Raw genomic sequence first — 14,742 nt, 5'->3', positions numbered from 1 at the left:
GCGGGACCGCCTACTCCCGCCTCCCACGGCTGGCTGTGATCTTCCCCGGCTCCTGTTCGTTCCCGTCCGAGGCCTCACCATCGTCCTCCGCCTTGGTTCGCTTGCCGCGGCGCCGCCCTCCGGTGTTGTCAACATGGTCAACAACCGAGAGGAATAAGGAGATGACTGTACATGGTGAGGATGACAGTAGGGACCTAGCAGCCTGCGCGGTAATTTTGTTTTTTCGGGACGGAGAAGGGTATCAACTGGGTTGTGTGGGACCCGTGTCCCGTCTAGCCCAGGCTTTTATTTCATATGTTTAGCACATGACCAGCCCAGTTTGTTTTTTTTCCTTTCTGAAAATGGCTAGCCAGCTATTTTGTTTTTTGCAGAATAACCAACGTAGGCCTACTTGCTTTTCTACACCCTGCCGGGCCGGAAATCTTTCAAGACGAGGAGGGATGCATTTTGCCCAGAAAATGGGCTATAAGTAATAAGAAATGGGCTATAAGTAATAATAAATGGGCTGTAAATGAAAAAATACAGCAAACATGCAATTAGTTCCAAAATATTGTTTTCTTTCGAATTTTGATATTTTAAATTTCATTGTTTTTGTGCGGGTAAAATTTCATTGAATTGAAATTGAGGTATATTTAGATTTAAATTTAATTTGAATCTGGCTAGAAATTTCGGGCTGTATGCTGTTTGAGAGAGATTTGGAGGCTGCCTTGTGGGTCTACTAGGTTGACGTGTACTTTGGCTTTGTCAACTTAGTCCACAAACGATTCTAGCAGCAGTGACCGTTGGATGTTAATCCAATGGCCGTGCTGCTTCTTCAATATCTAATCTTCTTACCCCAGCCGCCCAAACCAGCTCCGGTGGGACTGCCTGCTCCCGCCTCCCGTGGCCGGCTGTCCTGCCGCACAGGCCGCACCACCCCACCCTACTTCATTGCTGGTCAGGCCATTCCTCTACTCACCCACACCTCATGTTATTTTCCGGCGACGACAGCCGGACCAGTAAACCCTCGTACTCCCCACCGCGTGGGCAACCATTGCCGAGTCTTCCCCAGCTCTGTGTCGTTCCCTTCCTAGGCCTTGTTGGAAATATGCCCTAGAGGCAATAATAAAATTATTATTATATTTCCTTGTTCATGATAATTGTCTATTATTCATGCTATAATTGTATTATCCGGAAATCGTAATACATGTGTGAATACATAGACGACAATGTGTCCCTAGTGAGCTTCTAGTTGACTAGCTCGTTGATCAACAGATAGTCATGATTTCCTAGCTATGGACATGGGGATGTCATTGATAACAGGATCACATCATTAGGAGAATGATGTGATGGACAAGACCCAAACCTAAGCATAGCACAAAGATCGTGTAGTTCGTTTGCTGTAGCTTTTCTGGATGTCAAGTATCATTTCCTTTGACCATGAGATTGTGCAACTCCCGGATACCGTAGGAGTGCCTTGGGTGTGCCAAACGTCACAACGGAACTGGGTGACTATAAAGGTACATTACAGGTATCTCCGAAAGTGTCTGTTGGGTTGGCACGAATCGAGACTGGGATTTGTCACTCTGTATGACGAAGAGGTATCTCTGGGCCCACTCGGTAATGCATCATCATAATGAGCTCAATGTGATCAAGTGGTTGATCACGGGATCATGCATTACGGTACGAGTAAAGTGACTTGCCGGTAACGATACTGAACAAGGTATTGGGATATCGACGATCGAGTCTCGGGCAAGTAACGTACTGATTGACAAAGGGAATTGAGTACGGGATTGATTAGGTCCTCGACATCGTGGTTCATCCGATGAGATCATCGAGGAGCATGTGGGAGCCAACATGGGTATCCAGATACCGCTATTGGTTATTGACCAGATAGTCGTCTCGGTCATGTCTGTTTGTCTCCCGAACCCGTAGGGTCTACACACTTAAGGTTCGGTGACGCTAGGGCTATATAGATATGAGTATGCAGTAATCCGAAAGTTGTTCGGAGTCCCAGATGAGATCCTGGACGTCACGAGGAGTTCCGGAATTGTCCGGAGGTGAAGAATTATATATAGGAAGTGTAGTTTCGGCCATCGGGAAAGTTTTGGGGTCACCGGTATTGTATCGGGACCACCGGATGGGTCCCGGGGGTCCACCAGGTGGGGCCACCCATCCCGGAGGGCCCCATGGGCTGAAGTGGGGAGGGGAACCAGCCCATAGTGGGCTGGTGCGCCCCCCCTTGGGCCCCCCATGCGCCTAGGGTTGGGAACCCTAGGGGAGGGGGCGCCTCCACTTGCCTTGGGGGGTACTCCACCCCCTTGGCCGCCGCCACCCCTAGGAGATCCCATCTCCTTGGGCCGGCGCACCCCCCTAGGGGGCCTATATAAAGGGGGGAGGGAGGGCAGCCGCACCTCAAGTCTTGGCGCCTCCCTCTCCCCTGCTACACCTCTCCCTCTCGCAGAAGCTCGGCGAAGCCCTGCTGTGTTCACTGCTGCATCCACCACCACGCCGTCGTGCTGCTGGATCTTCATCAACCTCTCCTTCCCCCTTGCTGGATCAAGAAGGAGGAGACGTCATCCGCTCCGTACGTGTGTTGAACGTGGAGGTGCCGTCCGTTCGGCACTTGGTCATCGGTGATTTGGATCACGGCGAGTATGACTCCATCATCCCCGTTCTCTTGAACGCTTCCGCTCGCGATCTACAAGGGTATGTAGATGCACTCTCCTCTCATTGCTAGTTGACTCCATAGATTGATCTTGGTGAAACGTAGGAATTTTTTTGTTTTCTGCTACGATCCCCAACAGTGGCATCATGAGCTAGGTCTATGCGTAGTTACTATGCATGAGTAGAACACAAAGTAGTTGTGGGCGTCGATATTGTCAATTTTCTTGCCGTTACTAGTCTTATCATGATTCGGCGGCATCGTGGGATGAAGCGGCCCGGACCAACCTTACACGTACGCTTACATGAGACCGGTTCCACCGACTAACACGCACTAGTTGCATAAGGTGGCTGGCGGGTGTCTGTCTCTCCCACCTTAGTCAGATCGGATTCGATGAACAGGGTCCTTATGAAGGGTAAATATAAATTGTCAATTCACGTTTTGGTTTTGGCATAGGTAAGAAACGTTCTTGCTAGAAACCTATAGCAGCCACGTAAAAACTTGCAACAACAATTAGAGGACGTCTAACTTGTTTTTGCAGCAAGTGTTTTGTGATGTGATATGGCCAAAGGTTGTGATGAATGATGAATGATATATGTGATGTATGAGATTGATCATGTTCTTGTAATAGGAATCATGACTTGCATGTCGATGAGTATGACAACCGGCAGGAGCCATAGGAGTTGTCTTTATTTATTTATGACCTGCGTGTCAACATAAACGTCATGTAATTACTTTACTTTATTGCTAAAGCGTTAGCCGTAGTAGTAGAAGTAATAGATGACGAGACAACTTCAAGAAGACACGATGATGAAGATCATGATGATGGAGATCAGGGTGTCATGCCGGTGACAAGATGATCATGGAGCCCCAAGATGGAGATCAAAGGAGCTATATGATATTGGCCATATCATGTCACTATTATTTGATTGCATGTGATGTTTATCATGTTTTTGCATCTTGTTTACTTAGAACGACGGTAGTAAATAAGATGATCCCTCATAATAATTTCAAGAAAGTGTTCCCCCTAACTGTGTGCCATTGCGACAGTTCGTTGTTTCGAAGCACCACGTGATGATCGAGTGTGATAGATTCCAACGTTCACATACAACGGGTGTAAGATAGATTTACACACGCAATACACTTAGGTTGACTTGACGAGCCTAGCATGTACAGACATGGCCTCGGAACACAGAAGACCGAAAGGTCGAGCATGAGTCGTATAGAAGATACGATCAACATGAAGATGTTCACCGATGTTGACTAGTCTGTCTCACATGATGATCGGACATGGCCTAGTCAACTCGGATCATGTTATACTTAGATGACTGGAGGGATGTCTATCTAAGTGGGAGTTCATTGAGTAATTTGATTAGATGAACTTAATTATCATGAACTTAGTCTAAAATCTTTACAATATGTCTTGTAGATGAAATGGCCAACGTTGTCCTCAACTTCAACGTGTTCCTAGAGAAAACCAAGCTGAAAGACGAAGGCAGCAACTATACGGACTGGATCCGGAACCTGAGGATCATCCTCATAGCTGCCAAGAAATATTATGTCCTAGAAGCACTGCTAGGTGACGCACCCATCCCACAGAACCAAGACGTTATGAACGCTTGGCAGACACGTGCTGATGATTACTCCCTCGTTCAGTGCGGCATGCTTTACAGCTTAGAACCGGGGCTCCAAAAGCGTTTTGAGCGACACGGAGCATATGAGATGTTAGAAGAGCTGAAAATGGTTTTCCAAGCTCATGCCCGGGTCAAGAGATATGAAGTCTCCGACAAGTTCTTCAGCTGTAAGATGGAGGAAAATAGTTCTGTAAGTGAGCACATACTCAAAATGTCTGGGTTGCATAACCGCTTGACTCAGCTCGGAGTTAATCTCCCGGATGATGCAGTCATTGACAGAATCCTTCAGTCACTTCCACCAAGCTACAAGAGCTTTGTGATGAACTTCAATATGCAGGGGATGGAAAAGACCATTCCTGAAGTATTTGCAATGCTGAAATCAGCAGAGGTAGAAGTCAAAAAGGAACATCAAGTGTTGATGGTGAATAAAACCACTAAGTTCAAGAAAGGCAAGGTAAGAAGAACTTCAAGAAGGACGGCAAGGGAGTTGCCACGCCCGGTAAGCAAGCTGCCGGGAAGAAGCCAAAGAATGGACCCAAGCCCGAGACTGAGTGCTTTTATTGCAAGGGAAGTGGTCACTGGAAGCGGAACTGCCCCAAATACTTAGCGGACAAGAAGGCCGGCATCACAAAAGGTATATGTGATATACATGTAATTGATGTGTACCTTACCAGTACTCGTAGTAGCTCCTGGGTATTTGATACCGGTGCGGTTGCTCACATTTGTAACTCAAAGCAGGAGCTGCGGAATAAGCGGAGACTGGCGAAGGACGAGGTGATGATGCGCGTCGGGAATGGTTCCAAGGTCGATGTGATCGCGGTCGGCATGCTACCTCTACATTTACCTACGGGATTAGTTTTAAACCTCAATAATTGTTATTTAGTGCCAGCTTTGAGCATGAACATTGTATCAGGATCTTGTTTAATACGAGATGGCTACTCATTTAAATCCGAGAATAATGGTTGTTCTATTTATATGAGAGATATGTTTTATGGTCATGCTTCGATGGTGAATGGTTTATTCTTAATGAATCTCGAGCGTAATGCTACACATATTCATAGTGTGAATACCAAAAGATGTAAGGCTGATAATGATAGTCCCACATACTTGTGGCACTGCCGCCTTGGTCACATAGGTGTCAAACGCATGAAGAAGCTCCATGCAGATGGACTTTTAGAGTCTCTTAATTACGAATCATTTGACACGTGCGAACCATGCCTCATGGGTAAAATGATCAAGACTCCATTCTCAGGAACAATGGAGCGAGCAACCAACTTATTGGAAATCATACATACTGATGTGTGCGGTCCAATGAGTGTTGAGGCTCGCGGTGGCTATCGTTATGTTCTCACCCTCACCGATGACTTGAGTAGATATGGGTATGTCTACTTAATGAAACACAAGTCTAAGACCTTTGAAAAGTTCAAGGAATTTCAGAGTGAGGTTGAGAATCAACATGACAGGAAAATCAAGTTCTTGCGATCAGATCGTGGGGGAGAATACTTGAGTCATGAATTTGGCACACACTTAAGAAAATGTGGAATAGTTTCACAACTCACGCCGCCTGGAACACCTCAGCGTAATGGTGTGTCCGAACATCGTAATCGCACTCTATTAGATATGGTGCGATCTACGATGTCTCTTACCGATTTACCGCTATCTTTTTGGGGCTATGCTTTAGAGACTGCCGCATTCACTATAAATAGGGCTTGGTCGAAATCCGTTGAGACGACACCGTATGAATTATGGTTTGGGAAGAAACCTAAGCTGTCGTTTCTAAAAGTTTGGGATTGCGATGCTTATGTCAAGAAACTTCAACCTGAAAAGCTCGAACCCAAGTCAGAAAAATGCGTCTTCATAGGATACCCTAAAGAAACTGTTGGGTATACCTTCTACCTCAGATCTGAAGGCAAGATCTTTGTTGCCAAGAATGGGTCCTTTCTAGAGAAGGAGTTTCTCTCAAAAGAAATAAGTGGGAGGAAGGTAGAACTTGATGAAGTATTACCTCTTGGACCGGTAAGTGGCGTAGCTCAAGAAAATGTTCCTGAGGTGCCCACACCGACTAGAGAGGAAGTTGTTGATGATGATCATGAAACTTTAGATCAAGTTGCTACTGAACTTCATAGGTCCACAAGGACACGTTTCGCACCAGAGTGGTACGGCAACCCTGTCTTGGAAATCATGTTGTTAGACAACGGTGAACCTTCGAACTATGAAGAAGCGATGGTGGGCCCGGATACCGACAAATGGCTGGAAGCCATGAAATCCGAGATAGGATCCATGTATGAAAACGAAGTATGGACTTTGACTGACTTACCCATTGATCGGCGAGCCATAGAAAATAAATGGATCTTTAAGAAGAAGACAGACGCGGATGGTAATGTGACCATCTATAAAGCTCGGCTTGTCGCTAAGGGTTATCGACAAGTTCAAGGGGTTGACTACGATGAGACTTTCTCACCCGTAGCGAAGCTGAAGTCCGTCCGAATCATGTTAGCAATTGCCGCATTCTATGATTATGAGATATGGCAAATGGACGTCAAAACGGCATTCCTTAATGGTTTCCTTAAGGAAGAATTGTATATGATGCAGCCGGAAGGTTTTGTCGATCCTAAGAATGCTGACAAGTTGTGCAAGCTCCAACGCTCGATTTATGGGCTGGTGCAAGCATCTCGGAGTTGGAACATTCACTTTGATGAGATGATCAAAGCGTTTGGGTTTATGCAGACTTATGGAGAAGCCTGCATTTACAAGAAAGTGAGTGGGAGCTCTGTAGCATTTCTCATATTGTATGTGGATGACATACTGTTGATGGGAAATGATATAGAATTCTTGGAAAGCATAAAGGCCTATTTGAACAAGTGTTTTTCAATGAAGGACCTTGGAGAAGCTGCTTATATATTAGGCATCAAGATCTATAGAGATAGATCGAGACGCCTCATTGGTCTTTCACAGAGTACGTACCTTGACAAGATTTTGAAGAAGTTCAAAATGGATCAGTCAAAGAAGGGGTTCTTGCCTGTATTGCAAGGTACGAGATTGAGCTTGGCTCAATGCCCGACCACGGCAGAAGATAGAGAAAAGATGAGTGTCGTCCCCTATGCCTCGGCCATAGGGTCTATCATGTATGCTATATTGTGTACCAGACCTGATGTAAACCTTGCTGTGAGTTTGGTAGGAAGGTACCAAAGTAATCCTGGCATGGAACACTGGACAGCGGTCAAAAATATCCTGAAGTACCTAAGAAGGACTAAGGAAATGTTTCTCGTTTATGGAGGTGACGAAGAGCTCATCGTAAAGGGTTACGTCGATGCTAGCTTCGACACAGATCTGGATGACTCTAAGTCACAAACCGGATACGTGTATATTTTGAATGGTGGGGCAGTAAGCTGGTGCAGTTGCAAGCAAAGCGTTGTGGCGGGATCTACATGTGAAGCGGAGTACATGGCAGCCTCGGAGGCAGCACACGAAGCAGTCTGGGTGAAGGAGTTCATTACCAACCAGGAGTCATACCCAATGCGTCGGGCCCGATGACTCTCTTCTGTGACAACACTGGAGCTATTGCCCTTTCCAAGGAGCCCAGGTTTCACAGGAAGACCAGGCATATCAAGCGTCGCTTCAACTCCATTCGTGAAAGTATTCAAAATGGAGACATAGAGATTTGTAAAGTACATACGGACCTGAATGTAGCAGATCCGTTGACTAAACCTCTCCCTAGAGCAAAACATGATCAACACCAGAATTCCATGGGTGTTCGATTCATCACAATGTAACTAGATGATTGACTCTAGTGCAAGTGGGAGACTGTTGGAAATATGCCCTAGAGGCAATAATAAAATGATTATTATATTTCCTTGTTCATGATAATTGTCTATTATTCATGCTATAATTGTATTATCCGGAAATCGTAATACATGTGTGAATACATAGACCACAATGTGTCCCTAGTGAGCCTCTAGTTGACTAGCTCGTTGATCAATAGATAGTCATGATTTCCTGGCTATGGACATGGGGATGTCATTGATAACGGGATCACATCATTAGGAGAATGATGTGATGGACAAGACCCAATCCTAAGCATAGCACAAAGATCGTGTAGTTCGTTTGCTGTAGCTTTTCTGGATGTCAAGTATCATTTCCTTAGACCATGAGATTGTGCAACTCCCGGATACCGTAGGAGTGCCTTGGGTGTGCCAAATGTCACAACGTAACTGGGTGACTATAAAGGTACATTACAGGTATCTCCGAAAGTGTCTATTGGGTTGGCACGAATCGAGACTGGGATTTGTCACTCCGTATGACGGAGAGGTATCTCTGGGCCCACTCGGTAATGCATCATCATAATGAGCTCATTGTGATCAAGTGGTTGATCACGGGATCATGCATTACGGTACGAGTAAAGTGACTTGCCGGTAACGAGACTGAACAAGGTATTGGGATACCGACGATCGAGTCTCGGGCAAGTAACGTACCGATTGACAAAGGGAATTGAGTACGGGATTGATTAGGTCCTCGACATCATGGTTCATCCGATGAGATCATCGAGGAGCATGTGGGAGCCAACATGGGTATCCAGATCCCGCTGTTGGTTATTGACCAGATAGTCGTCTCGGTCATGTCTGCTTGTCTCCCGAACCCGTAGGGTCTACACACTTAAGGTTCGGTGACGCTAGGGTTGTATAGATATGAGTATGCAGTAATCCGAAAGTTGTTCGGAGTCCCAGATGAGATCCTGGACGTCATGAGGAGTTCCGGAATTGTCCGGAGGTGAAGAATTATATATAGGAAGTGTAGTTTCGGCCATCGGGAAAGTTTCGGGGTCACCGGTATTGTACCGGGACCACCGGATGGGTCCCGGGGGTCCACCGGGTGGGGCCACCCATGCCGGAGGGCCCCATGGGCTGAAGTGGGGAGGGGAACCAGTCCATAGTGGGCTGGTGCGCCCCCTCCCTTGGGCCCCCCATGCGCCTAGGGTTGGGAACCCTAGGGGAGGGGGCGCCTCCACTTGCCTTGGGGGGTACTCCACCCCCTTGGCCGCCGCCCCCCTAGGAGATCCCATCTCCTAGGGCCGGCGCACCCCCCTAGGGGGGCTATATAAAGGGGGGGAGGGAGGGCAGCCGCACCTCAAGTCTTGGCGCCTCCCTCTCCCCTGCTACACCTCTCCCTCTCGCAGAAGCTCGGCGAAGCCCTGCTGCGTTCACTGCTGCATCCACTACCACGCCGTCGTGCTGCTGGATATTCATCAACCTCTCCTTCCCCCTTGCTGGATCAAGAAGGAGGAGACGTCATCCGCTCCGTACGTGTGTTGAACGCGGAGGTGTCGTCCGTTCGGCACTTGGTCATCGGTGATTTGGATCACGGCGAGTACGACTCCATCATCCCCGTTCTTTTGAATGCTTCCGCTCGCGATCTACAAGGGTATGTAGATGCACTCTCCTCTTGTTGCTAGTTGACTCCATAGATTGATCTTGGTGAAACATAGGAAATTTTTCGTTTTCTGCCACGATCCCCAACAGGCCTCGCCGTCGTCCACCGCCATGGTGCTCTCGGCGCGGCCTGGTCAACGTGGTCAACGAACGACATCCATCGACCATGGACTGTACACGCAAAATAATGATTCCTCCACCTGACAGTTGGGACCCACCAGAAGGGCCTCTGTATTTCGCAAAAAGACGTTCCCCTCGTTGACATGTCGGATCCACCAGCTATATCTTCACACGCAAGGAAGTGCCTCCTTATTACGCACACAAAAATGAATACCCCCTGCTAGCTGGGACCCACCATAGTGGGAGGATGACTTGTGGGCCAACTAAGTTGATGGGGACGGAGGGCTTTGTCAACTTAGTCAATATGAACAATTCTAGCTCCAGTGACCGTACGATGTCCATCCAACGGCCGTAGTGCTTCTTCAACCTCTGGTCTTCTTGCTCCAACCGCCCAAAGCAGCGCCGGTCGTGCCGCATGCTCCTGCCTCCCGTGGCCGGCTGTGCTACCGCGGAGGCCTCACCGCCCCTACTATTCCCACTGCTGGCCAGGCCCTGCGGCGACGGCAGCCTCACACCGCAGCCGAACCAGTGAACCCTCATACTCCTCTACGCGCGGGCTTCCACTACCGTATCTTCCCCGGCTCCGCGTCGTCCCCTTCCTAGGCCTCGCCGTCGTCCACCGCCGTGGTGCTCTCGGCGCGGCCTGGTCAACGTGGTCAAGGAACGACTTCCATCGGACGTGGACTGTACGTGGAGAGGCTGACAGATGGGTCCATGGCCGCAGCAAGGAAGTGCCTCCTTATTACGCAGAAAATAATGATTCCTCCACCTGACAGTTGGGACCCACCGGACGGGCCACTGTATTTCATGGAAAAAACGTTTCCCCCTTACTGCTGGGACTCACCAGCTTCATCTTCACACGCAAGGAAGTGCGTCCGGGCAAAAAAACGATTCGCCCCCTGACTGCTGGGACCCACCAGCTACACCTTCGCGCGCAAGGAAGTGCGTCCGGGCAAAAAAAAACGATTCGCCCCCCTGACTGCTGGGACCCACCGGCTACATCGTCGCACGCAAGGAAGTGCGTCCGGGCAAAAAAACGATTCGCCCCCTGACTCCTGGGACCCAACAGCTACATCTTCGCAGGCAAGGAAGTGCCTGACAGTCGGGACCCACCTGGTTGAAGCGTATGTAGCGTTGTCATTCTGGTCGCGAACGTGTACATACATACTGGTCGATGTAGAGGCGCGCACGTGTCGTAGTAGAGGTGCACACGTAGCATGTACATGTACATACAACGACCAGGGTGCAAGAAAGAAAATATGGCCACGTATATGTACATACGGGCGAGGTCTCGAACGCCTACTCGCGCATACGTACGGCCAGGGCTCGTGTACATGGCTGGGTCGGAACAGAGAAACATCGTCGTCGTCGTGTTCATGGGGAGGCAACGGAATGCGTCGTGTTCATCGGGAGGCAACAGAATGCGTCGTGTTCATCAGGAGGCAACGGAACGCGTGGGAGCCAACCGGCTGGGTCGAAACGGAATGCGTGGTCGTGTTCATCGCGAGGGCTTGGATGGAATAGGCGATGGAAACGAGGCCTGGCGTACCGCAAAACGGAGGAAACAGACCTCCTACGTTCGGAACAGGGACCTGTTGATCGGGAGGGGTGTGGCGTACCGCAAAGCAGAGGAAACGGACCTCCTACGGTCGAAACAGGGGTCCTGTTGATCGGGAGGGGTGTGGCGTACCGCAAAACGGATGAAACGGACCTCCTACGGTCGAAACGGGGGTCCTGTTGATCGGGAGGGATGTGGCGTACCGCAAAACGGACGAAACGGACCTCCTATGATCGAAATGGGGGTCCTGTTCATCGGGAGGGGTGTGGTGTACCGCAAAACGGGACTCCACGAGATATTGTTCATCTCCACCGTCGACCTCCTCCGGCCTCCACGGGCTCCTGTTCATCCAGCCTCCACCGCGCGCTACTCCACCGGCTACTGTTCAACTACCCCTCCACGAGCACCCCTCCACCATATACTGTTCATCCAGCCCTCCACACCACGGGGTCCTGTTCAACCACCCCTCCATGGGCACCCCTCCACCGTCTACTGTTCATCCACCCCTCCACACCATGGGGTCCTGTTCATCCAGAGGCAACGCCACCGCTCACTGTTCATCCAACCCCCCCTCCCCCGCAACACTCACTGTTCATCCAATTGATCGGCTTCAGTTAGCAGCAGTACCGAAGGAATCGCTTGATCGGGTTCAGTTAACAGCCATCGATCGATCGCTCGGGTTCAGTAACATGTAGCCTGCAGTGCAATCGCTCGGGTTCAGTTAGAGCCCAACGCCTCGCTCGGGTTCAGTTAGAGCCAACGCCTCGCACACATGCGCATACGTGTACGAGAGAAACGCGCATCGCTCGGCCCCCGACCTCCAACCGTAACCGGGAACTCTCCAAAATTTTCCTCCGCCTCGCTTCTACCATAGTTTTTTCCGTCATGGGCGGCCCAAAGAATGTCATGCAGCTGCGTCTCCGGCCCACCCAGGACGAAAAGCCCGTTTTCTATCATGATTTTTTGTCATAGAAGTAGGAGCCCACCACATCTATGATGATACCGGGTTTTGTCACAATTATCGTCATAGAAGTGTCATATGTATGACAGAAAAAAATTTCATTCGGCCCAAAATGTCACGGATGTGTCTTTTTTTGTAGTGTATCTAGCAGATGCATACCAACGAGAGGGGGAGAGTGTGTCCTCGTACCCTCATAGACCGAAAGCAGAAGAGTTAGGTTAACATGGTTGATGTAGTCGAACGTCTTCACGGTCCAACCGATCTAGTACCGAACGGACGACACCTCCGAGTCTAGCACACGTTCAGCTCGATGACGTCCCTCAAACTCTTGATCCAGCAGAGGGTCAAGGGAGAGTTCCATCAGCACGACGGCGTGGTGATGGTGATGGTTATGTGATCCGCGCAGGGCTTCGCCTAAGCACTATGACGCTATGACCGGAGGAGTAAACTATGGAGGGTGCACCGCACACGGCTAATAGAAAGATTGATGTGCTATGGGGTGCCCCCTGCTCCCGTATATAAAGGAGGGGAGGAGGAGGCGGCCGACCAGGAGGGGCGCTCCATGGGGGGGAGTCCTACTAGGACTCCACTCCTGGTAGGATTCGGCCTCCCCCCTTTTTCCTTTCTTCACCGGAGGGGAAAAGGAAGGAGGAGGAGAGGGAGAGGGAAAGGGGGGCGCCGCCCCCTCCCCTAGTCCAATTCGGACTGCCATGGGGGCCGGCCACCCCTTATGGCCCTCCTCTCTCTCCAATGAGGCACATCTAGGCCCAATACTTCCCCGGGGGTTCCGGTAACCCCTCGGTACTCCGGTAAAATACCCGAACCACTCGAAACCATTCCGATGTATGAATACTACCTTCCAATATATGAATCTTTACCTTCAACCATTTCGAGACTCCTTTTCATGTCTGTGATCTCATCCGGGACTCTGAACAAACTTCAGTTACCAAAAACACATAACTAATAATACAAATCGTCATCGAACATTAAGCGTGCGAACCCTACAGGTTCGAGAACTATGTAGACATGACCGAGACACATCTCCGGTCAATAACCAATAGCGAAACATGGATGCTCATATTGGTTCCCACATATTCTACGAAGATCTTTACCGGTCAAACCGCAATAACAACATACGTCATTCCCTTTGTCATCGTTATGTTACTTGCCCGAGATTCGATCGTCGGTATCATCATACCTAGTTCAATCTCGTTACTGCCAAGTCTCTTTACTCATTCCACAGTGCATCATCCAGTAACTAACCCATTAGTCACATTGCTTGCAAGCTTATAGTGATGTGCATTACCAAGAGGGCCCAGAGATACCTCTCTGATACTCGGAGTGACAAATCCTAATCTTGATCTATGCCAACCCAAAAAACACCTTCGAAGACACCTATAGAGCATCTTTATAATCACCCAGTTACATTGTGACGTTTGATAACACACAAGGTGTTCCTACGGTATTCGGGAGTTGCATAATCTCATAGTCATAGATATATGTATAAGTCATGAAGAAAGCAATATCAATAAAACTTAACGATCATTATGCTAAGCTAACAAATGGGTCTTGTCCGTCCATCACATCATTCTCCTAATGATGTGATCCCATTCATCAAATGACAACACATGTCTATGGTCAGGAAACTTAACCATCTTTGATTAATGAGCTAGTCTAGTAGAGGCATACTAATACGTCTCCAACGTATCTATAATTTTTGATTGCTCCATGATATTACATTATCAGTTTTGGATGTTAATGGGCTTTATTTTACACTTTTATATCATTTTTGGGACTAACCTATTAACCGGAGGGCCAACCCAAATTGTTGTTTTTTGCCTATTTTAATGTTTCGCAGAAAAGGAATATCAAACGAAGTCCAAATGGAATGAAACCTTCGGGAACATGATTTTCTCAACAAATGTGATCTAGGAGACTTGGAGTGGGCGTCAAGAAACAATCAAGGAGGCCACGAGGCAGGGGGCGCGCCCTCCACCCTCGTTGGCCCCTCGTCGCTCCACCGACCTACTTCTTCCTCCTATATAAGTCCACGTACCCCGCAAACATCCAGGAGCACCACGAAAACCTAATTCCACCGCCGCTACCTTCTGTACCCGAGAGATCCCATCTTGGGGCCTTTTCCGGAGCTCCACCGGAGGGGGCATTGATCACGGAGGGCCTCTACATCAACTCCATGGCCTCTCCGGTGATGTGTGAGTAGTTTACTTCAGACCTTCGGGTCCATAGCTAGTAGCTAGATGGCTTCTTCTCTCTCTTTGGATCTCAATACAAAGTTCTCCTCGATTCTCTTGGAGATCTATTCGATGTATTCTTCTTTTGCGCTGTGTTTGTCGAGATCCGATGAATTGTGGGTTTATGATCCAGATTATCTATGAACA

Source organism: Triticum dicoccoides, chromosome 5A (assembly GCF_002162155.2).
Source record: "Triticum dicoccoides isolate Atlit2015 ecotype Zavitan chromosome 5A, WEW_v2.0, whole genome shotgun sequence".
Lineage (NCBI taxonomy): Eukaryota > Viridiplantae > Streptophyta > Magnoliopsida > Poales > Poaceae > Triticum > Triticum dicoccoides.
Note: the sequence above shows the minus strand (reverse complement) of the source record.